The sequence below is a fragment of the Vigna radiata genome, chromosome 8 (genome assembly GCF_000741045.1).
Source record: "Vigna radiata var. radiata cultivar VC1973A chromosome 8, Vradiata_ver6, whole genome shotgun sequence".
NCBI lineage: Eukaryota > Viridiplantae > Streptophyta > Magnoliopsida > Fabales > Fabaceae > Vigna > Vigna radiata.
In genome coordinates this window covers 13,267,590-13,292,784 of record NC_028358.1, presented here as the reverse complement: position 1 = coordinate 13,292,784, position 25,195 = coordinate 13,267,590, and the positions used below count along the sequence as shown (strand labels likewise).

The 25,195-nt window shown below is 29.0% G+C and overlaps 1 pseudogene; it reads left to right on the top strand.

Annotated features, from left to right (window-relative positions):
* Positions 1 to 20,428, top strand: part of LOC106770257 — a 45,164-nt pseudogene extending 24,736 nt beyond the window's left edge.
* Positions 20,429 to 25,195: the final 4,767 nt, after the last annotated feature.

Here is a 25,195-nt window from a genome sequence, read left to right as displayed (position 1 = left end):
TCTTCTTTTTTTTATCTTCTTTCTAAAAATTTTAATTATTTACCCATCTATTTAAAGATTATAACGTATCATAGGATTTCTAGCGATAGGACTTACATTTCTATCTAGTCACTTTGTTGAATAGAATAACTTTTACTTTTGTTCTCTATAGAGTCGTTTAGTCTTTAGATTGCATGTGTAGGCTTACATGTCTAGTAGTATAGAAGATCTTTGTGAATCTCTATTCAATTAAGGTTGTTAGGGTATGATGAGATCATTAATTTGATTATTCTTGGGCAAATATTGCATTCTTTGTGAATAGGCGTGCTTAGAGACCAAGAAAAATTATGTTGTGTCTTAGTATATAAGGGAAGTTAGTTATTTAAAATTACTTTCTTTTTTTATAGGGATTTATAGTAGAAATATTTTTATATCTGATTGAAATTGTTGATGAGATGAATTAATTAGTTTAAAGAAATAGATTTATGATTTTTGTTGGTGTGTTGGTCTCAAGGGTAGGTAAACTAAACTCAATTGGTTTTAGATGATAAGTTGAAATTGGATGTGATTTTTGAAAAAGAAAGAAAAACATTATCTAAGACCAAACAACAAATTTACCATCCATCATAGTTATCTAAGAAAGATAGTTTGTGTTCGTTGGGTGAGTGGGACTCGCTAGGCAAAAGTTTGAGTCTATAATTTTCATTTCTTGTTAATTTTATGTGTTTTAGGCTTTGGGCTTTATTTTAGGGTTTTTAAGTTTTTTTAAACTTATGTGCCTATATATAGAGGTACCAAAAGCTTATGTAAACACTTTTGAGTCATATATGCAATTGCATTCTTTAAGAAAGGATTCTCTTGGTTCTTGGATTAGAACTTTGATTTTTATCAAAGATTAACATCTTTGAATGAATCTTCACTAGACTTATCAATATGCTAGATTGTACCATATCTCATTCTTCTATTATTCTGCATACTTCTCTGATTTATTTTTGTTGTGTCTCTTGAAGATTCAAACTCAAAAACGATCATACTCTTTCCTAAAATGGATCATATCAGGAATTATTTTCAAGGGAAAAACATTACACTCTTGTGTTATGTGTATTGAGTAAGACCCATAAGGAGATTATCCAAAATTTACTAGGTATTTTAATTCACGTAGAGTAAGATATCTATCTAGTGAGAGATGATGGAGGTTCCAATGAAGGAAATTGGTTTTACATGGAACTTTTATGATTGTCATATGTGAACTAACCTTGTCATAGAGGAAGGTTGGGTATAACCATGGTCTTATGAGCCAAAATCTATTGGGATCCTTATGGCAAGACAAAATTTCTTACGTCTGATTTAATACACAAAATCCTCTAGAGGTGGTTGTCGTAGTTTGCTTATATGATGTGTATGATTGAATGAGTTTGCTGTACATGATTTGTTTGATCTTAATCTTTTAATTTTATTATACTCTTTCCCTTTTAAAATATAATAGTTTATTCTGGTTTGTGTTTGTTTTTCTTTCTACTATGATCATGGAGTATACGAAAGCATGAGATATTATAAACGAGGAACCCAATAATAGTCTAACTTTGGAGTAGTGTAAATGTCTATTGCTATATTGTATAGTTTCTTTTGTATTACATTATATTCCTTTTCCTTTTCCTTTTTATAAACTTTGCATTTTAGAAAAACTTTTTAAATATGTAATTAAGGAATATTGTAATATATGTAATAATTATTTATATATGTAGTTTTATGTTTAATATCTAAAAGATGATATATTCTAAATTTGTAGAAAGTCTTACATCAGGAGTGTTACACTTTGATTATAGGTTATATCATTCAAATTAATTAATATTTATTTTTTATTTTACTATTTTTTAAGTGTATTATAAACATAAAAGATTATATTTAAATGATTATTTATATTATTTTCGCGATTAATATTTAGCAGATATGTTTATTTATTATATCACATACTTATATATTTAAAAAATTATAAGTTTTAAAACATCAATTTTTTTATTGAAATTAATAATGTTCAAAATTAACTTAATATTTAGGTAGAGTGATTTAAGGTATACATTTTAAAAAATTATTTTAATATATATATATATATATATATATATATATATATATTAATTTAATTTAATTAAGTTTGATTAATTTGTTCCAATTTTAAAGGGACAACATTGTTTCTTTATAAAAATAAATTAAGATGAAGTTGAATCAAAATTTTAAATATAGAGATTAAATTGAATATAAACTATATGTACACACTGTATAGACATGTGACATTATCACTCTCATATAACACGATAATGACTTAACATGATATAATTTTTTAAAAAAATTGAAAAATAAAAAAAAATACTACAAGCTTACACATTGTATGTATGAACAAAAGGACAATTTTATCGAAAATGACAATTATGATTTAATTACATCAAATAAAATTATGATTTTTTTATTATTTTCCAATTAGAAATCCAAATGTCTAATTAAGTTCATAATGAAAAAGAATGTTGAATGTGAATTGATGACATTTATTTGTTTACAAATTTGATAAACTTTTTCTTTTCAGTACATGAAATGATGAAATAATTACCTATATTAACAAGTGAAGGCACGTCCAATAAAAAATTATGATCATGAAACTTCGAAATGCAATCCATTAAATTTTCATTCATATTTTTTAAATATATAACCAGTGATAATTTCACATAAATGAGTCTTATATTTTAAAAATATAATATTTAGCTATATTTATTTAAGTTAATATATTTTTAATAGGATGAAAAATTATAATTTGTTTTTTTGAAATTTTGATACATTGATCTTAAACTTTAAAAATAAAATAACAAGTCTCCATATAATAATTCAATTAGGAGTGTAGATATGTTATGTGTGTTAATAAATTAATCATTTTTTTATAGATTTTTTTTTATGAATAAGTTGAATCTAAGTTCAGTTAAACTAAAATAAAAATATGGGTTAAATATATTTTTAGTTTCTAAATTTAAATATGAAATTAAAATTTGTTCATATGTTACATTTTGATTGGTTTTTAAACTTAAAAAATGAATAAATGCTTTGAACCTATATATTGAGTTTAGTCTAACCAAACTTAAAATATAGTCTATTTCATAAAAATATACTATAAAGAAATGATTTAGTTCACTAAAATATATATATATATATATATATATATATATATATATATATATTTATATATTACTATATGAATCATTACAAGTTTAGTATAAAACAATAAATAAACACATAAACATATAATATGTATTTACCGTCCTTAAAATTCGATAATTTCTAAACAAATAGAAGATATGTACAATACAAAAACTATGTACTTACACAACAATTATACTTTAACCGTCCATTAATAGTCTTATTGTTTCTTAGTCATTCTACCTACATACTCTTCTACTCATGTATAACATATGATCATCGTAGACTAATAGACCATAAACAAATACAGAAAATAGGGTAAGTTGGTATAAATTGAATCCACCTTGAAATTATATACATATATAAATATTATATGTGTATATAATTATCAAACCATAATTGAAGAGTTTTTTAAATAAAAAAAGCTAAAATTTCAGAAAAAGTAAAATAACCAGATAACAAGAAAAAGAAATGATAAGTTAGCCTTTAACAACAATGTTAAATAAAAGTTGTATTATTAACCTGTTACACAAGTTTTAACAATGTCACTTCACACAGTTACTAATAAAAGAAAAAAAGTGGTGTCCCAAAGATAAAATTAAATTAAAAAGTTAAAGTAAAATAATTACCACTTTAGTTTTGGATGGTATTTTTGTTAAATTTAATTATATTTTAAAAAACAAGAAAATTTCTTAAAATGGAAATTATGACTGGTTACATTGAAGTGTGAGAAATTTAAGGGCATTATAGTAATTTAATCTGCATGCAGCTGTCTCTGATTAAATAAATAAATAAAAAGCAGTAATTGTGAGGGGTTTTCAAAGTTTTGGGAATTCTTGGAGACGAAACCTGCAAATATTAAAAAAATGCAGTCAAACTGCTGCTGTTCTGTTAAAGCCATAAATAAATGCCTTTTTAGTTAATTTATCTGACCAAAATAAAAAGTCTGTGCCCTATTTTGCGTTTCCCAACTTACATTTGAAATCCATAGTTTTAATCACATCTTCTCTCCAAAATAATAATAATAATTTTAGATTTTCTAAAAAATTTTCATTTATGGGGAAACTTTTAAATTTGGATTTTTTTTTCAGTACTTTCATTTAAAATTTTGGATTTTATGAGAACTTTTTTTTTTTTTTTATCAAAGTTGGAGTGTTTTACCTAAAATTTTAAATATAAAATTATAAAAATGAGACAAATTTTTTATATTGAAAAAATAATAATTAAATAACATATTAATGAGAATATAAATTAAGAGCTGATATAATATTTTTTAGTAAAAAATATTGTAAATTTGATTTTAGCATCTCAAATTTAACATTTTATATAGGGAAACTATATCTATATTTGTTTTTAATTTTATCCTTTAAATATTTTTTAAAATTAAAATAATTATTTTATCAATAGTATTTAAATTTAATTATTTTTTATTGATATTTTTTTAAATTTAATTATTTTTTAATTAAAATACCCAAAAATAAATAAAAACTACTTAAAATAAAATTTTAAAAATTATTTATATTTAATTTTATAATTATAATAATTATTTTATTATTTTTATTATCATTAAAAAAAGTGAACAGAGTATTATATAACTGTGTCTTTTCTTTTGATTTGCATATTGTGTATTTTTATTTTATTTGTAATTATATTTTAAATTAGAAAAGTATGATAACATATAAAGAGACAAACGTTTAATTTTTAAAATAAAAAAAGATGCATTTTATTTTTTATTTAATCATCATTGTTAATATAATTTTTTTTAAATCTCTTTTTTCACTGGTATATAATAATATTGTTGAAGTTTTAATGTATAAATATTCTAAATTATATTATTATTACTCAATATCTTCAAAATAAAATTATCTATAGTTCAAATTTTATAATTTTTGTGGTTTAGTCAAATGTGTATTTATATTTAGTGTTAGTGCATTTGTTATTAAGAATGTGATAAAATTTTAAATTAATGATTGGTATAAGGATTTAGAATATATTCAAAGTAGAAGAAGGTTTTATAAATGATACTAAAAAAACTTATTATTTAAAAGTTCCGACTATTAATAAAAAGATGTCAATCAAATTTTATTATATAAAAGTTATAATTTTTCTAAAAGTACTAATTTTTTTTCTTATTCTATATTTTCTATAAGAACTCTTAACATTTGAATATGAGAGTGCATTATATTCATAAAACTATACTTGTAGTTGATCAAAATTTTATTTTGAATAAGTTTGTTTTTGTTCTTTCTCTTTCTCTTGAATCAATTTTAAATAATTTTGTATGCAAGTAGTAGGAGGCATTGTATATGGCTCCAAAAGGAAAAAAAAAAATATTTCATTACAATTATTAAGATGTATTAACATAATTAATATAAGTTTTTTTTATGTATATCTAAAACATATATATTGTAGTTTTATATGGTATTTGCTAATTTATATAAGGGGGTTTTTAGTTGGTACATTTTAATAAAGTATACCAAATTTTAAGTTACAAAAATGTCTCTGTTAAAAAAGAAAATCAACTTTAAATTCAAGGGTATTTTAATAATTTTAAAATTTAATTTAAAATAAAAATTAAAAGGTAGTTATTAAAAATTCTGATTGGTCCACGTACGAGAGAAGTTATTAGTTTTTATTTTATTTTTAATTTAAAAAACAACTACTTTTTATTTTATTTTTTATTTTAAAAAACAACTATCTTTTAAAAAAAATATAATGGTTTAGAGTTTAGGATTTATAGAACCCGTCTAAGTTTATAGAACTCGTCTGGGTTTATAAAACCTTAGGTTAAAAAAACAACTACCTTTTATTTTATTTTTATTTTAAAAAACAATTACTTTTTAAAAAATATACAATAAAAGCTAATAACTTCTCTATACGTGGACCGATCCGTATTTTTAATAACTACCTTTTATTTTATTTTTTTAAATTAAATTTTAAAATTATTAAAATATCCTTGGATTTAAAGTTGTTTTTTTTTAATAGAGACATTTTTATAACCTAAAACTTGATATACTTTGCTAGAATATACCAACTAAAAAACTCTCTTACTTAAATTAGCAAACCCATATATATATATATATATATATATATATATATATATATATATATATATGATTATAAAGAAGATTAGTAATAATGTACCTAGGAGAGTTACAGTATTTATGGTTTTGGTTTTAGACCATTAATGCATGAGAAATGAAACATCAATTTCAGAATGTATATCAATAATTGAGTTTAGTTTCAGATTATTAATAAGAAATTAGTTTGAATAGAATTAAACTTAAATTTGTCAAATAAAGGATAAGTGTACGAGGAAAAAAATCGTAATCAGGAGAAGATATTTCATTAAAGGGAGTGAACCAAATTGTTTATTTGAGTTTGATCATTGAAAAAACTGATTGATAGTTTAGACTTGCAATATTTGATGTTTTATTATAATTCTTCTTTTACAGTTTTGGTTCTCCTAATTTTATAATTTTGTAAGTTTGTTCTACTTTTCGAATTTTAATATTTTATCATTTCAAATCTTCAAGTCTGTCAATTAATTAAATCATTTCTTGATAATTCCTTAAATAAATGTCAGATCATTGTTTAATTTGACTAAAATAAGAAAATAAAAAGTAGAGTATAAAATAGGGGTTAAAAAGTTAAAAGAAATATAAATAGTAATTAAAAAATCAATTAAAAAAATAATTAATTCATGAAATAAAAAATTAAGATGAGTTGGAAATTACTTTTTCTCTTAATTTGTTTTAAGTTTTATTCGTATATGATACGAATTGATAACAATAATAATAATGACAAGCGTGTAACATGCCACTCTATTTACTTTGCCAGATCTCGTGGCTTACGCCTTTCCATGGTGTGACATGGTGGAAGTTGAAGCCTTAAATATAACATAAATCATATTAGTATTTTAAATTAAAAAAAATATAAAATATAATTAAAATATTAATATTTTACTAAATAAATGTTTTTTTATCTGAATCTTCCAAATACAAATCGGATTCCCAGGCGTCTCTGTTCCTACACTTCTATTATGTTTATTTTTATATTTATAATATATTACTTTATCTTATTATGTATTACTCACAGTATAAAGTAAAATATAAAATAACTAAACAAAAAAAAAAACCAATTATAAGCTTTCAATAAAACCAGGAAAATATAAAAAATGTAAATATATAAGCTATAAAGTAAAATATAATACTGTTGCTTTATCAGTATGAATGTAGAGTTACTGTGGTAAAATATAAATATAATGTTTATCTATGATATTAAAAAGTAAAATCAAATACAATATATATATATATATATATATATATATATATATATATATATATATATATATATATATATATATATATGCATTCGAAAGAGGTATGTTATTATACATTAATGTAGATACTGTAGTAATGGTGTAAATTAAAAAGAAAGAAAAAGAATTCAGATAAATCCATTTTTAGGTCTGAAAAAGCAAACAGAGAAATAAAAGCTGTCGGTAAGACCGTTGACGCCCTGACACCACACGCAATCCATTACAATCAATTTAATTAATAACCAAATCATGACAAAAATTATTAATTAAAGCCAAACCAATACCGTTTTTCCTCTTTTACACGTTAGCCTTTTTTTTTTTAAACTTTTTCATACCATTTTAATCCAATATAAGCTTTTTTTTTTTTTCTATACAAATTATAGAATACTACTCTCTTCTTTTGAAGGAAGGCAACAAAATTAAACGTGGACAATTTTTTTAATGAATTATTTTTTATTATATCATTCATCAGAGTCAAATTAGTAATATCTCTAAGAGATCACACTACTTATGTTTTATAATTTTATTAGGTAAAAAATAAAGTTTTCTTTATTGAATAGTGTAGTTAGTGACAAAACTTTTTTTCTAAATATAAGAGTAGTATCTCTATACATATGTAAACTAAAATAATTTAGAATATTTAGTAGAAATAACATATTAAAAAAACACATATACCTAATTAGTTCATACCTTTTTACAAGTGAGAGATTAAATAAAAAATGTAGTATTAAAAAATTGAAATATATTTAAATCAATTTTTTTTTTTTGCATTTAATCATAATGAAACGTAAAATGGATTAGTTGTACTTTCTAAATTTGATTAATTTTGACTTATCTAATAAATGGATCAGTTAATATAACTTAGAAGTTTTGATCTATTATTTTAAAGAAGGAACTCGTCATTCATTTATTATTTTTTTATATTTTTAAATACGATTTACAAAAGAACATGTTTAATAAAGGTGATAACTAATATCTTTCATTGAATGAAATTGAATAATTGTAAATATTTATGATTTTAATTGTAATTTTATTACATATTTACATTGTTAAACAACACAATATAAAATATAATAATTAGAAGAAAATTATGTTTTTAGTATATTATCTAACATCCCAATAACTATATAACAAAAGTTATACTTTATTCTAGGAGTTAACATAAATAATAAATGAGAACAGTGATGAATAAGCACTTAGATGGATAAGAGATATGAATTATTATATAGAATTTTAAACTTTTCACAAAAGTTGAATGTACATATAATACCGAACAGTCATGGGCTCACTAAGACCGAACGGTGATACAAAAGAGATAAACCGAACAGTTTTACAAAACATTAAACCGAACGACTATATACATAAAGTGATAAAATTTAAAATCTAAACTAAGGACCAGACGGTCCTGCACTACTCTCAGGTATAGCATCTACAAGCGGATCGGTCAGCAGAGCATCCTCCAAGGTATCCTCAATCACGCCTTCTGCTCACATCCAAGGGATGATCATCGCAGTGAAGAGAACAAACCGAACGGTCAAATATCGAACGACAACATAGGCAAAGACAGAAAAGATAAGGGTAAGCTTACATAAATTTAATTAATCATTTCCAACATACATATAAACATGCAAACCGAACAATATAAACAATATCACATTCATAACATCCTGATATATTCATAATTATTCAGACTGACCGTTTTATACTTTCATAACCAACCACTTAGACACTGTCCGGACTGTATGAACCATGTAGCTCGACGTCCCTAGCACCCGGTGTGGTGTAGTAGCTGGCATAACTCATCAGCTGCCATTCGAGGTTAGTCCTACATCGATCATCTGGTCTTATGACCGCGGACCTCCTGCCATTCCCACGCATGAATAACCTTCCTCTACATGAGAAAGCGTCATCACGGAATATCAGGATCAGGACGATAGTAGAGTCTGACCATGTTCATACTTTACCAACCATCCTTAACCATGAGATATCCCTCCATTGGAATTCTCTTACTTAACCAAACTCAACCAATTTCACACCATCACACTCATCAAAATATAACATTGTTAAGGGAATGACCGAATGGTCTAATACTGAAAAGAAGACTGATTTTCAAAGAAAACTGTAGTACATGACCGAACGGTCTAACACCGAAAGAAGATGGAGTATCAAAGAAAACTTCAACAGGTGACCGAACAATCAACAACTGAGAAAGCCCCAGAACTATCCAAAGCAACCAAAACTTGTAAAAGATTTATGAAGATGGTCAAACGCTCAATAATCGAATAAAAATTTAACAAGACCGAGTACTATATCAATTAGACCGAACGTTTGTGGAATAACAGAGTTCTCTTCAATAGGCCGAGTGTCAGTACAAGACCGAACACTCTTTGGGAAAACAAGTGTCAGTATAAGACCAAGCACTTTCACAAAAACATAATAATTTAAACCAGGTACTTTAAGGATCAGGTGCTGCTGTAAGACCGAGCACTAAGATAACCGAAAGCTAGTCTATGACCGAGCACTTCAAGACCGAGTACTGTACTTATACTCATAGCAATACTAGATTATTACTAAGCATTTAATACGACCGAGGACTAGATCTATGACCAAGTGCTTCACATGACCGAATGTTCTTTAGATAATTGATAGAAAGTTGAAGCCGAATGTTTCATAAATTAAGTGTCAGTCTAATACTGAACACTTGTATGACCGAACACTCGGTTTATGACCGAACGCTCTTAACCATATTATATACACTAAACCGAGAGGGAAATGACTCCATTGACTTATTAAAGAACCAGATTAGTCAAAGTAGATAACAAACAATGTAAGCCTCACAAAACCGATCGGTCATCAACTGACTTCAGTCAAGACTGAACGGTTTAAAGGGGAGGACCGAACGGTCCTAATGACCTTCGATCACAGATTTAAGAATTTCTAGGTTTCATACATTTCTCTAAGTGCATAATCAATATCAAACATTTCATACATCAGCATACCATATTTCAACATACCATTAAATCAACTAACATACTCACATTAAATCATGCATATAAACATACAAGGAATCATAATTAAATCTTATAAGCTTCCCTTACCTCTAATTCCAACTAGGCTTCTCATTCTTTGGCAGCAACTACTTCTAAGGTTTTCCAAAGTCCAAAGTCTAATTACAAGATAGCAGGTTCAGAGAAATGACTTTAACAATTACATGCAAGCTTAAAGTGGCGTGCATGCAAGAATAAGAAGGAGCTTCAAGAGTCAGAACACTTACCGGTTCAGAATGGAATTATGATCAGTGCAAATTGAAGCTCTTGACACCGGGAGAAATTAATCTGAAATGAAGTTGATGATCGGAGAAGAAATGATGGTTAGAAATTTAGAGAGAAGTTTGAAGGTTTAGAGAGAAGGAGGAGAAAAATGATGGTTCTGGAAAGTTGAGTTTGAGGAAGAAGAAAGGTTGCATGAGAAAGTGGTGCCAGATTTAAAAATCCCACTTTAAATATGGCCACCAAAATGGACGTTCGGTCCACTCCCTTTTTGCCACATGGCTTCCACTATCTGGAAATCCACATTCCCTTTGCAGCCACACGTCTCCCACATCGCTATTAAACAATTTCTCACAAAAAAAAATGATTTTATAATGAGTTTTCATTTTATAATTTTAGTCTTATCTAATTTTATCTAATTTTCACAAGCATAATGACACCAGAAGGAATTGGTAATTGACCTGAAGGTTTTTTAAGAGATGACGATTCAACATCTGCAGATGATGAATTAGAGAGGTTAGTGAAGATGATGAAATTGAAGAGATCTTGAATGAACCTTTGCCTGAAGACGAATATGCTAATGACTCAACTCTTTACAAAGGTAAATTGTTTAACGACGAGTATTTTTAATTTTTTTTTGTTGGATCTACCATAGGATGATAGAGGAAAGGTTGGAGTGAGAGAGATGAAAGAGAAAGGATTGAGAGGAATGAGAGAGGTGAGTAAGGGTTTGGGGGTTTCTTATTATTATTATTTTTTTTAGTTTTGAGAATGAAAATTATTTAAATATCCTTGACTTTAAAACTTAGAATCTATAATATATGAGAATATTTTTGTCTACTATAATCCAGTATACATTGTTAAAATGTACCAACTGAAAAACAAGCGTACACGCATTAACAAACCCATATATATATATATATATATATATATATATATAAAGTTTTTTAATATATACTCCTTTATACGTGTGATTTATTATGATTGTATAATAATTAATATGATAAGGTACCTTTTCACTAATTATAAGTGAAATGATTTACCTGACATATCTTAAATTAGATAATATTATATTTTAAAACATATTTAAAATAAATTTACAAGTACTTTAAAATATAAACTAGAATTTTAATATAGTTTTATAAAAGGATTAAACTAATTATCTAAGATTTTATTATTTTAATCCTTTAGTTTCCACTCCCATCATCAACTCCTTTTGTATATAATATATAAATATGACAAAAGAAAATAAATAAAATATATAAATAAAATATACAAACAAAATATTACAAAGATAAGTTAATTATCACATAAATAATAAAATTTCAATTTAAAGTATTATAATTTTTAAAAAAGTTGTTAAAATAAACCCTTGAAATATATATAAGTAAAAGTCAGTTATTAGCTTACTCTTAGTTTATTTTTATTACCACTACAATTTGAGTAGTGTAATGAACTTAATAAGCTCATTAATAAATAATAACGAAATTATGATTATAATTTTAGCAATGTAATTAGAAATAAAAACTTGTTAACACCTCTAAATCATCTTTTAATTTTTACAAAATCTTCTTTTATATTTTTCAATTTACTTATAAAATCATATTTAAACAAAAGATTTAAATATAATTAACATAAAGGAAAGGGTATTACAATTATACATAAGATATTTATATTGTAAATATCTAGATGTTACAATTATAAATTATTTTTTATATAAGTTAGTTAACTATTTATATAGTATAAGTTCATTAATTAAAATAAAAGCAAATTATACTTTTATTCAAACGGTTTTTAAAAGTTAAATTTATTTTATATTAAATAATTAATTATGGAATTTAAATATTATTAATAACTAATATGAAAATAAAGAATCTTACTTGTATAACATACCATCTCTATCAAAATCAATCTTACTATGATCTTATTTCAATTCAACTATCACATTATAGTCTTTTAAGGATTAAACAAACTCTCAAATTATTCTATTCAATGAATATTTTTAATAAAAGTCAGCCCCAAAACACAAAGTATTTCTCATTCATCAAAATCAACTATTAACATCAATCTCCACAACTTTATTCAATCAACTCATTCAAATCCCAACCCAAATGGCTCAAACAACATACATATAGATGCTGCTTTCAGAGGATTAATGTAATGAACATTAGTAAAAAATCGATCTTTTACCGTGCACATTACACCGCGGTTCAATAGAAACCGAAGCATAATATTGTGCGGTGGCATTTTTGAAATTATATCGAAAGTATAGGCTGCGGTTCTGAGGGAAACCGCGACCTATTCCCCCTGCAAAATTCTGACATTCTTGCCAAGTCAGATTTGAAATAAAATTGCAGGGGAATAGACCGCGGTTCCTCTCAGAATCGCAGTCTATTCCCCCTGCAAAATTCTGACATCCCCGCCAAGTCAGATTTGAAATAAAATTGCAGGGGAATAGGCCGCGGTTCCCCTCAGAGTTGCGGTCTATTCCCCCTACTAAATTCTTACATTCCCGCCAAGTCAAATTTGAAATAAAATTGCAGGAGAATAGATCGCAGTTCCCCTCAAGAACCGCGACCTATTCCCCCTGCAAAATTTTGACATTCCCGCCAAGTCAGATTTGAAATAAAATTGCAGGGGAATAGACCGCGGTTCCCCTCAGAACTGCAGTCTATTCCCCTTGCAAAATTCTAACATTCCCGCCAAGTCAGATTTGAAATAAAATTGTAGGGGAATAGACCGCGGCTCTCCTCAGAACCGCAGTCTATTCCCCCTACAAAATTCTGACATTCCCGCCAAGTCAAATTTGAAATAAAATTGCAGGGGAATAGACCGTGGTTCCCCTTAGAACCGTGCTCTATTCCCCTTGCTAAATTCTGACATTCCCCAAAATCTGTTCTGAAATAAATTGGAGTCAGGGAATAGGCCACAATTGTTGGTTGAACTGCAGTAGAAAGTGGGTAGAAAATTACAACATTGCCATTTCAGATCAGTTTAAGATTTTTTTTTTTTAATCAGAATAGGTCGCAATTATTATGGAAACTGTGACCTATTCCACTCTATTACCTCGGTTTTATAATGGACCGCGGCAGTATCATTTAATTAGGTTAAAAAGATATCACTGAACAATTTTGTCTTCCACGCGAAAACTCTGAAACTCAAACCTTTCTCCTCTCCGCCGCGCCATTCCTCTCCGCCGCGCTTCGAGTGTCTTCTGCGAGGTGTTTCTTTACTGCCGCGCCATCGTCAACTTCCACTTGGATATCGTCAACTTTCGCCGCGCCTTTCTTTTTGAAGCCCTCCTCTCTACCGCGCCATTCTACTTAGTTTCTTCTTTCTGGCGCTTCGAGTGCCTTTCTCTCTGAAGCCCTCCTCTCTATGCCACTAACAGTGCGTTTGATTTCAGGTATTGCCTTTGATGCCCTTCTTCCTTTTTGCGTTTCTACGCTACAATTTCACGATGAACCGCGTCATGCCTTAACTGTCAATTGTAAATTTTCAATTACACATCATCGCTGCACATAGAAATTGCGTTTTCATAAGCATTTTTTTATTGTATTCGGAATGATATTTTATACGTTGTGAAGATTGTCTAGTTATTAGATACTTTGGGTGTTGGGGTGCGAAAACATAAAGGAAGAGATGGGGACATGTGAGCGTCTCAGGATGCGCTGCAGAGTCTCGGTGTGAGGTTATGTGTGAGTAAAGTGTGATCAAGGGAGTCTGACAGGGGCTTTGTTATGAAGGTTGAATTTAGGTTGAATTCAATTAGGATGATGAAGTGTATTGAACTGGAACATGGCAAAGAGCTTATAAATATGTAACGTAAATAGTGAAGATAAGAGAAAGTTGCAGGGTGGGACTGTGTATAAAAGTTGAATAAACGATTTTTTTTTTTTAAAAAGAGTTTTGGCTGCGGTTGTAGCACGAACTACGACCTATTGTTTTAGGAATTTTTTTTTTAAAAGAAGGGTTTTTCGCCACGGTTCCGAGCTTTTAAAGTCCCGGACTTATTACCGTGCCCCCGTATATGCCGCAGTTCATGAACCGCGATGTATACTAAAAAACAACCGTGGTCGTTTCCCTTCGCTGCACTAGTGGAATGAACTCGTGAAACTCTACACCTATCATGCTTGCTTCCAAATCCTTTAATGATGTTCCAACAATTAAGACCAAATGTCGACAACCAAACTATGACAAAGTTAGCCTCACTAGCTGCCTAAGTATGATCCTCTTTCATATCATATTGTCTGTTATGTGCAGCCTCCTTTGACTCACAGCACCGAGGTATCAAACTTTATATGAATGAGATACTAGTTGAGTCAAGATAGTCTCACATCAAAAGTCCCTTTCATACACTTTAACTCACCTTATATTAGCATTTTTCCTTGAAAATAACTAATTTGTTTATTATTATCACATTAGCTTTTCATAAACTTACAACCTTACAAAACATAACTCAATGCAATCATCAATACAATTTTTAGTAGGTAAGAAAGAACTAATTAGTAAATTACAAATCAATTCTAGTAGGAAAAATTTCATGTAACAATTATCCTGCATTAACTAACCAATTTTACAACCACAACACACTAAAATTTGTACCCGTACATATACACTATCAAAACATATATTCATATAATCATAACTATCTTAGGTAGCATACAATGAAAACTTTTTAGCCAAAACTATAAAACACTTCAAGTATGGAAACAATTTCACAAAGTTACCGCTTGAAGTTAGACAATTGTTGCCCACCCAGTGACACACATGCACCACCCAACAACAATGCAACCTTTTTTTTTTTTTGCTTTTATGTAGCTTGGGAATTTCTCATCTACCTAAGGTTTCCACTTATACTTGACATATTATAATAGTTACATAAGCACACTGCATTCTTAAAACACAAACATTATGCCAAATAAATTCATAAATTTTGCAACCATACACCTGAAATCATAGGTTTTTAATCTCTTTACACTAAGGTATTCAAGTACTCTAAAGTTGGTAAGGAAAAAATATAATACATCATCAGAAACATTAAACTCTTTAACTAAAACAATAACTTCACCATAATAACATCAAAGTCATGCTTATTCATTTCTTTTCTTATAAGCAATCTCTCCTATACACATTCATACAATTTCTTGTTACTATATCATCAGTCACACTTAAACTTTTCTATTCCAAAAGTTCTACCACAATTTAACTTCATAGTCCAGACCAAATTCTCTTTCATTATTATTCTCAAATATCACGACTAATTTACCATCCAACAACTAATTTGACCATTATTATCTCATTTTCAATAAACATACAACGATATTTATCACACACTAGTTATCTACAACAATAAGACATACAAGTCATCATGAAATTAACTTTCCTTACTTGATAGAGTTTGTGTATTATCGTTCTCTCTTAAACAACTTCACAAAAAAAATTACTTTATCTACATAATTAAATGGTTGATCAACGATCAAGGAAAAATATTTAGAATTACAAACCATGAGAGGTACATTAAGAGAGAAAAGAGACAACATGCACTCGAAAATGAACTTGCATGCAAAGGAAATAATTTTTTCTCTTAAAGACAATACATAAATCGAACTCACCTAAAAAAAGAAATTGATCAGAATTTTGATAGAGTTCTTCACACTAATCACTCGTGTGGTGTTAAATGTTCAATATGAGAACTGAATCATAAGTTTTGGAAGAAAAAAAAGAAAGGTTTTGAGAGAAGTTAAGTTTAAGAAAATAATGATTTTTTAAAAAAATAAAATTGGTTTCCCACCATATGATTATGTGTTATTTAACATATGATAAATAAATGTGGAGAAAAGAATGCAAATAACAGAAGTTCAGATATATGATACAGTAGAGAAAAGAATGCAAATAACACAAGTTTAGATATTTATAATTAATTTTATTTTGAGCTTAAGGTTAATCTAAAAGGTTAAATATATGTTTTGGTCCTTATATTTGTGCTCAATTCTCAACTAGGTCCTCATGTTTTTTTTTTTGTCCCAATTGAATCCAAATATTTGTTAATTTGAGGCAATAAAGCCCTCTCCGTTAAGTTTTCATTAACGACGTTTACAATTGCTAATGTTGTGTAAATCTTATATTAGGTGGAATTTTTTATTTAATTTATTATTAAGTATTTTAATAAATGTTATATGACGTGGTATTATCTTATATTATTTAATTGTATGACGTGTTATTTACTTTCTTCTTCCTGTCATTGCGACTAATCCCCCTTGATTCCGGCAACCGCCATCACCTTCGCTCTCGCGGTGGCCAGAGGCAGTCGAGATGCAGGGTGAAACACCCAATACCAGAATCCAATCCAAAAAAAAAAAGAAAAAAAAAACAAAAATCCACTTTGAACCTTAACCCCCAAAATTCCACCATCAATCATCAAGAATAAACCACGAAACGCACTCCAAACGCGAATCAAAACGTAAATGCAGATTGGTAACGCTATAAGACCAAGAATCCCAAGAATTTCCAGATTAAAAAAAAAAAACTAATCCCTAAATTCCCAATTCAGAAAATCCTAAATTTACAAGATCGGTAACGCGATTCGCACTCAACCTGCCACCAATCACCGTCGCGATTTGCTTCGAAAGGGCAAGTTTCCATGATCCCCACCACTACGAGCACACCCACGTTCAGAGTTACTCACGTTGCTAAGAAGCTAACGCGGTGGCACCCACAACCAAGAAGAGGCGTCACGCCTGAGCCACCGAACCTAGCCCCCGCCTCCCTGCGAGAACTAAGCCAGACCTAAGAGAATAAAAAAGGAAAAACAATGCTCCCCAGATGTGAAAACAGTCTAAATCAGAAAACATAGGAAGAAGAAGGGTTCCTTTTTTTGGATTTGATTCTGGTATTGGCACTAGTGGAAAAAACACTTGTTATAATAGGTAAAAGTGACTTATTATGACAGGTGGTCTGACATCATAGTTCTGGGCATCATAATAGGGTTTCGCGTATTATGACATACTTTTACCTGTCATAATATGTCAGAATATATTATGACAAGTAATTTTTTACCTATCATAAAAACTTGATTTTTTTTTTAAAAAAATTACATGCTTACATTTGATATCCAATCAATTTATAATTAATTTTCTTGTATTATGATTTCATCCAATTAATTTATAATTAATATATAATTCAATTGAACAAATAAAATGGAATCCATTTCATACATTAAATTTTTCTTATGAAAATGTATCTGTACATGGATAGAAAGGGGGAAAAGAAAAAAAATTGCCCCAAGCCTTTAACAACTAAACCAATGTATCACATAATTAGACACCTTCTCATATTACTCAAGCTCTAGTTGAATCTCTTCTGGTGTCCTCATTACCCATCCTCGAAAATCAAGCTTATCTTCTAAATTCTCAACTTGCTTTTGCAGATCTTGAATTTCTTGGAAAAGCCAATCAACATTTTCAAAATGGTTTACAATAAAATCACCTTAATAGCATAATAAAGAGAACTGCTGCCTTTTTGAAGCAAAGTCTTCATTGGCTTTTACTACTTGACTAATATAATGAACAAATAGATGCTCTTTAACACTAGAATCAGAATACCACCTTTTAAAGCTGAAAAAAAAGGTGAAAATAACAGAAACAGACCTGCAATTGTCGCATTATCCCATCCTTGCAGTAGGTTACGGATGGCAGCAACAACATCAACAAGAACAACCCCACTCATTATTTCAATTCGTTATGTAATCAATCGGCCTGAAAAGGCAAATAAGGAAGCCGGTGAATGACAGATCCAGAACACAAACCCAATTTTACATTTCATACTTATATAAGCTTGGCTTGAAGGGTGGGCATTTGGAGTATCTGAGATGCAGAAAAGGACATGGGTCACTTACTCACTGCAACATGAATCATAATTCTTACCTTTATTATTTGTTTTTTACATGGCATAATCTTTTGCAGACTAGAAGGAAAAATGGCTTTGATCACTGGTGGGGCAAGGGGCATTGGTGAGTGCATGGCAAGGCTATTTTTGCAAACATGAGGCAAAGGATGTTAAAAATGCAGTGAACATGGTTGTATCCAAGTATGGAAAGCTAGGCATAACGGTGAACAATGCTGCAACAATAGATGATGCTAAACCCATCATTCTTGACAACGATGTGGCTGAATTGGAACGTGTTGTGAGAGTGAATCTGATAGGTCCCTTCTTAGGAACAAAGCATGCAGCCAGAGTGATGATCCCAACGAGAAAGGGAAGTATAATAAGCATAGGAAGTGTGAGTTCAAGTGTTGGAGGGATTGCAACTCACGCATACACAAGCTCTAAACATGGCATTGTAGGACTGACAAAGAATGCAGCTGCTGAACTTGGAAAATTTAGCATCAGAGTAAACTGTTTGTCAACCTACTTCATCAGTAACGTATCTGGAACAAGGTTCTTCAAACTTTTGAACTAATGATTTAAAAATGGGTCACTCACTCACTGCAACATGAATCAGAATTCTTACCTTTATTATTTGTTTTTTGTTCTTAAAACATAGAAAACCAATACTAGAGTGCAGTACTAGGAAAAAGGAAAGGGGCGTGTAGAAAATACCTGGCCTTCACCCTCTCTCACTGTTAGCCCACTCTCATTGAATTTGTCATGGCTCACTTAGTGTGCAGATAATGAACACTCTACAGATTACACAGATGAAGCAGAAACACGATTTTAACCAGGAATTTTGACAATTAATCAAATGCACACGACTAAAGACAAGACAGAATATGATGCTCAAATAAAATGATTCAAACACAAATTTGGACCAATTAAAATGATGAAACCAAAGCAACTCAAGGCTGACACACAAAAATTAGACTAAATCAGAAACCTAATGAACAGATCGACACCAAAACAAATGAATCAACACAAGACAAAGTATCAAACCACAAGATATCAAAGAAATTGTATCAAACAACACGGAAAAGTGAAGCAAACTTATATTACAACAGATCCCAACCAAACAACATGAATCAACACAAGAATGAAACTCAGAACAGAGATGTGAATCAAAGGAGAGAGATACTTAGCTGGACGGAGGGACGCCATGGCTCTGAATACCACTTGATAGCTCCAAGTCGAGGCGGATCGACAAGGAACCATGGAATCTGGCGCGGATCGAGCTGATGAATCGAGAAGCAGCAGAAGAAATGGATCTACTCATGAGCCCTAGGTTTTTGAAGGTTTGATAGGTGTAGATTTTAGGGTTCGTGAAAGGAAGGGGTCTAATCGGAGAAGAAGGGGATTTAATCGGTGAGAAGTGATTATAATCGGTAGAATGCAATTATAATCGGTAGAAAAGGTAGATCAAAGGCAAAAGGGTGTTTAAAGGAAGACTCAATCAGTGAAATGGAAAGGAGAAGCGAAAAGGATGGAGGAAACGGTGGCACAATACCTAGCTGAATAAGAGATTCTAGGTTGGGAAAATGATGAGCAAGGAGGCGCGAATCTGAAGAGTTTGGGAGGAAAAACAAAATTGAAGAAGAAGAAGAAGAACCAGGGGTCAAAAGGGTTTTGTTTCTGAACAGGAAAAGAGAGAAAAAGAATCGAAGAAGAAGAATGAGCCTGAGAGTGAGTTTCACTCCAAATTGTGATCATAATATTTTTTTAACTTTATTACAAAAATGCCACCGCATTTAGTTATTATGATAGGTGATGAATTAACTATCATAGAAGAGGTATATTATGATAGGTTTATTACGAATATACCACCGGTCAGTTTATTATGATAGATAAATTTTACCTATCATAATAAGTTAGTCATAGAATGTGTTTTTTCCACTAGTGTGGGTGTTTCACCCCATGTGCAATGCAGGTATTTGAGCAGAAGGCTTTTCTTCATCCCATTTGCTTAACCTAACTTCCATCACCTTAAGTCCACCTTCATAATCAACCCAAGCATTCAACTTTGGTTAGAGTTGCGGTCTCCTACAGTTGGGGTCTTCTTGTCGTCCGATTTGAGCTCGTAGGGTTTGTTTCTTACGCTCTCTCCGAAGGTTTTCCGCCGTCGATTCGTCGGTCTCTGGCGGCGGTGGAGCGTCGATGCGGCGGCGCTTGCGCTTGAAGATGAAGTCGTCGTCGTTGCAAAGCTCCCATTGGTGGTCGTCTTCCATTTTGAAAAATGGGAGGGATCACTTTTCTTCTTAGCAAAATAACAGCTTTTGGGTACTAGAAAGCTACTAGTTTCTGAAAACAGAGCCATTGGGGTGAAGAAATGATGAAGAACGCTCTCTGATTTCCAAATCCCTTATTCCCTTTTTAATTTTGTCAAGTCATCCTTTAATTTAAATAAAATTTTCACATAATTAAATCAGTATAAATGTGTTATTAATGTCTGATCCACGTCATCACAGTCTCAACGGCGATAGTGGAAAGTTAACGGAGAGGGTTTTATGACCTCAAATTAACAAATATTTGGATTTAATTGGAAAAAAAAAAAACAGGAGGACTCAATTGAAAATTAGGTACAAATATGAGGACCAAAACATATATTTAACTAATCTAAAACTAAGCATGGTAAAAATGAAAATAAATAAAATTGAATGTGAGCTTATAAACACTGGGGTGTGCCTACATAAAAACTAAAACATATATAAATTAAATAAATTTTTATTTAGTCTTAGTGGAATGTAAGTAAAATGAATTAGTTGTATTTTTCATGTTTTCATTCCTTCGACTTGTCCAAGAAACGGTTTGACCATTCATAATTAATATGGAAAGTTTTAATCTATTCTTTCAAATAACAAACTTGCTCGTTGATTTATCAATTTTATGTATTTTTTTTAAATACAATTTTCAAAAGCATGTTTGATCAGTATTTTATATCTCTTAATTAGTTTACTAATATTTTATTAAAATGGTGGAAACGATTGCTGCTTTTATATATATATATATATATATATATATATATATATATATATATATATATATATATATATATATATATATATTAAATTACTAAATTACAGTAACACTTAAAACTTAATATGTAAATAGTTATTAATGAAATAAAAAATTATTTATTTATTTACATTATCAAAACGACACAATGTAAAATAATAGCTCTTTAAATTATAGTTTTTTATTTTATTTTAATATCTTATACCTATATAAAAATAATAAAATATAAACAAGCTAGTCGAGTGGGTTGAGAGAAAACTGATGGTTTCTAATATATTACTCCATTCCACCAAATGGGTGAACGTTTGTTTTATTATTTCTAAAGTTTATTATATGATAATACAACTTACGATTTAAGTTATATTTTTTATGTACATTCATTTATATATGTGATTTGTTATTATTGTAAATTTAAATGGCATGTTTATTTGTATTATATAATTTATCATAAATAAGTTTCGAGGAAGAGTGCAACTTACATAAGTTTAAATATTTAGAATTGGTTTTATTTTAACCACTATAGTATAATTGAAAATAACTATAAATAAAGGTGTGAACTTATAAAACTATGGGGTGCCTACATAAATTAGAAATCTTCTTCCATTATAAAGATCACATCATGATTTTATTGTTTTAAAATAATTTTTGTTCTTTTTCCTCTACTGTTCTTCATTTACGCAAAATGAAAGCTTAAAGATTTTCCCCACTATTTTAGTTAATTTTCACGAGCACAATTTAGATAAGACATTGTTAAAGTAAAGTTTAATAGTCCCGTAATATTTATTAAGTATTTTGTCACAACAACTATAAAAAAGTAAATAATGTGTGTATTTATACATTTTTTTTAATTTTTTAAAAATAACTTATTTATTTATACACACAACTTTAGAAAAGAACTAAATAAAACATAAACATTTAATATTTTTTTATCTCAGCAACTTATTTTTACTAAGATGATTTTCCTGTAATATCACATACTTTTTTTCTGTGTAATATACTATCACTACAGTCATAAATGACATACAAATACAAAAAATAGGATACGTTAGAGTTTTAAACAAACTTATAAATTTGTTTTTCTTGAAGTTATATACATATTTTGAAAGAATAAATTCATACATTTTAACTGTATCTCATATGTATACTTCATACTCTAGTGAATTTAATCTCAATTGATTTATTAAATATTTATAAAAAATCAAGTTTTTATTTTTCACTCAAAAGACTAGAACTCATATAATAAGTTATTAATATCATATATCATAGATTATTCATTCCATTATTGGAAGACTCATGTATTGAATTAGATTTAAGGATTGCACGTGTCATATTCTTTTACTAAAGTTGTCACAACAATGAAACTACAAAATAGGAATCCAATCCATTAATATGACAAGGTAAAATCTCATGACTTACCAAACACAATTCTTTTTTCACTATGCATACTATGTCATAGAAATCTCATTCAACTTTCATCATTTAATATTTTCCTCTATGTGAGTTCAATATCAATAAGATCATAATCATATGATGGAAACCTAACTACCACTCTTCTCCTTCCATTTCCGCTGCACCACTCTTCACGGTCCATTGCTTGTTGTTTGGAATTGCAACCTGCGAAGTCCAGGCTTGGGCAAGCTTCCATCATCATCTCTTGTAGAATATCAAATTCAATACATAAACATCTCAACATAATATTCACTCATTGGAAATAACTATGTTCACATCACATCCCATGTCATGTCAATTATAACATCATATATTTTCACTCTAGGCTAATTTCGAGTATTCTTTGGAATGCGTTCACTCATGGCTAAAACAAAATATTGTTTATAACTCAAACATTATTGGCTAAACCTAAACTACTAAGTATTGTTTGGAATCCAACCACTCATAGCTAAATTGAGTGTTGTTTGGAATCCAAGCAATCTTGATTAAACCAATGAGTATTGTTTGGAATCTAGCCATTCTTAGCTAAACCACTAAGTGTTTTTAGAATCCACTCCTCGGTAAATTGAGAGGTTTACAAAGAAAGTGATATTTATTACTTACTAGAAATAAAAGTTATATGTTATGAATTATTAAAAAATTATATACTCTTTTAAATAGTTATAAACACAAATAATGTTTTTCTACACCAATAAAAGGATAAGGTTACTTAGTATTACAAGAGGTTATTCATATTACAAGATATTTATCAACTATTCTTCTCCGTAAAACTTGATACTACAAATAATAAACCTCACTAATTGTATCTATTCATATAATTTCTTAATTGTTCAACCTAATTAAATTCTTTTAAAACATTCAAATTCACTTTCTTTAAGTATACCAAGTCACAAATTCAACATGCATAATACAAATCAAATATTAATTTCACATTTTCATAAACTTTAAACGTCTTATATCAACACATACCTAATTCAATAAAAAACAAAAATCCAAATTTCACTATGTAAAGTTTGTAACTTCGTCATTCTTATTGGAATTATTTTATTCTCTGTTCATATATGTGCATTTATGTTCATATATTTTTATACTTATATTCCTTTTTTATATTGCTCTGAACAATTATATATATCAATTGTACTCTCTCCTTATCATATAATAAGAAATACGATATTTCATCCTTTCTTTTCTCATAACATTGTATCAGAAGAAAATTAATTCTTGATCACGTTCTTCTGCAACCAATTCTCTTACTACCAAAATCTTCATCTTTTACCTCTCGTTCTTGGCTTTCCTACAACTTCTTCTCCTTCAATGGCTTCTGCAGTTGTTTCTTCTTCTAATAATTCTCAGACGCAGTCGCATTCCTCAACTTTGGGACTTTCTCAAGAGCAAATTCAAGGTCTATTGGCACTTCTTCCTCAATTTAATCCCACAGTCACACATTCTACTGGTCTAGTGAGTTCTCATAATGTTTCCACTTCGTCTTAGGATCAAGATAATATCTCTTCCCAATGGATTCTAGACACAGGTGCTACTGATCATATATCCAGTTCTTTGTCTCATTTTATTTCTTATCATAGAATCTCACCAATTGCAATTTCTCTACCCAACAAGAACTCTTCATTTGCTCATTTTTCTGGCATAGTTTCTCTTGGCCCACACCTTACCTTGCATAATGTCTTGTTTGTTCCTAATTTTTCAATCAATCTTATTTCAGTCACAAAGTTAACTAAATCTTTATCTTGTAAAATTATCATTTCTGAATTTTCATGTGAAATACAGGACAAGTCAACCCTACAGATGATTGGGAAAGCTCAAGAAAGAGATGGCTTGTATGTCATGATAGTTCCTGCATCCACACCCCTTGCTTCACCAACTGCTATTTCTTCTGAGAATTCTATTGCTTGCTCTACAATAAGACCTGACTCTACAGATATTTAACACTCTAGACTAGGGCATCCTTCTTCTTCTTCTTGTTATACCAAATTACGCACAATGTATGTCACTTTACCTAATACAAAATCCACTCCTTGTGATACTTGTCACTATT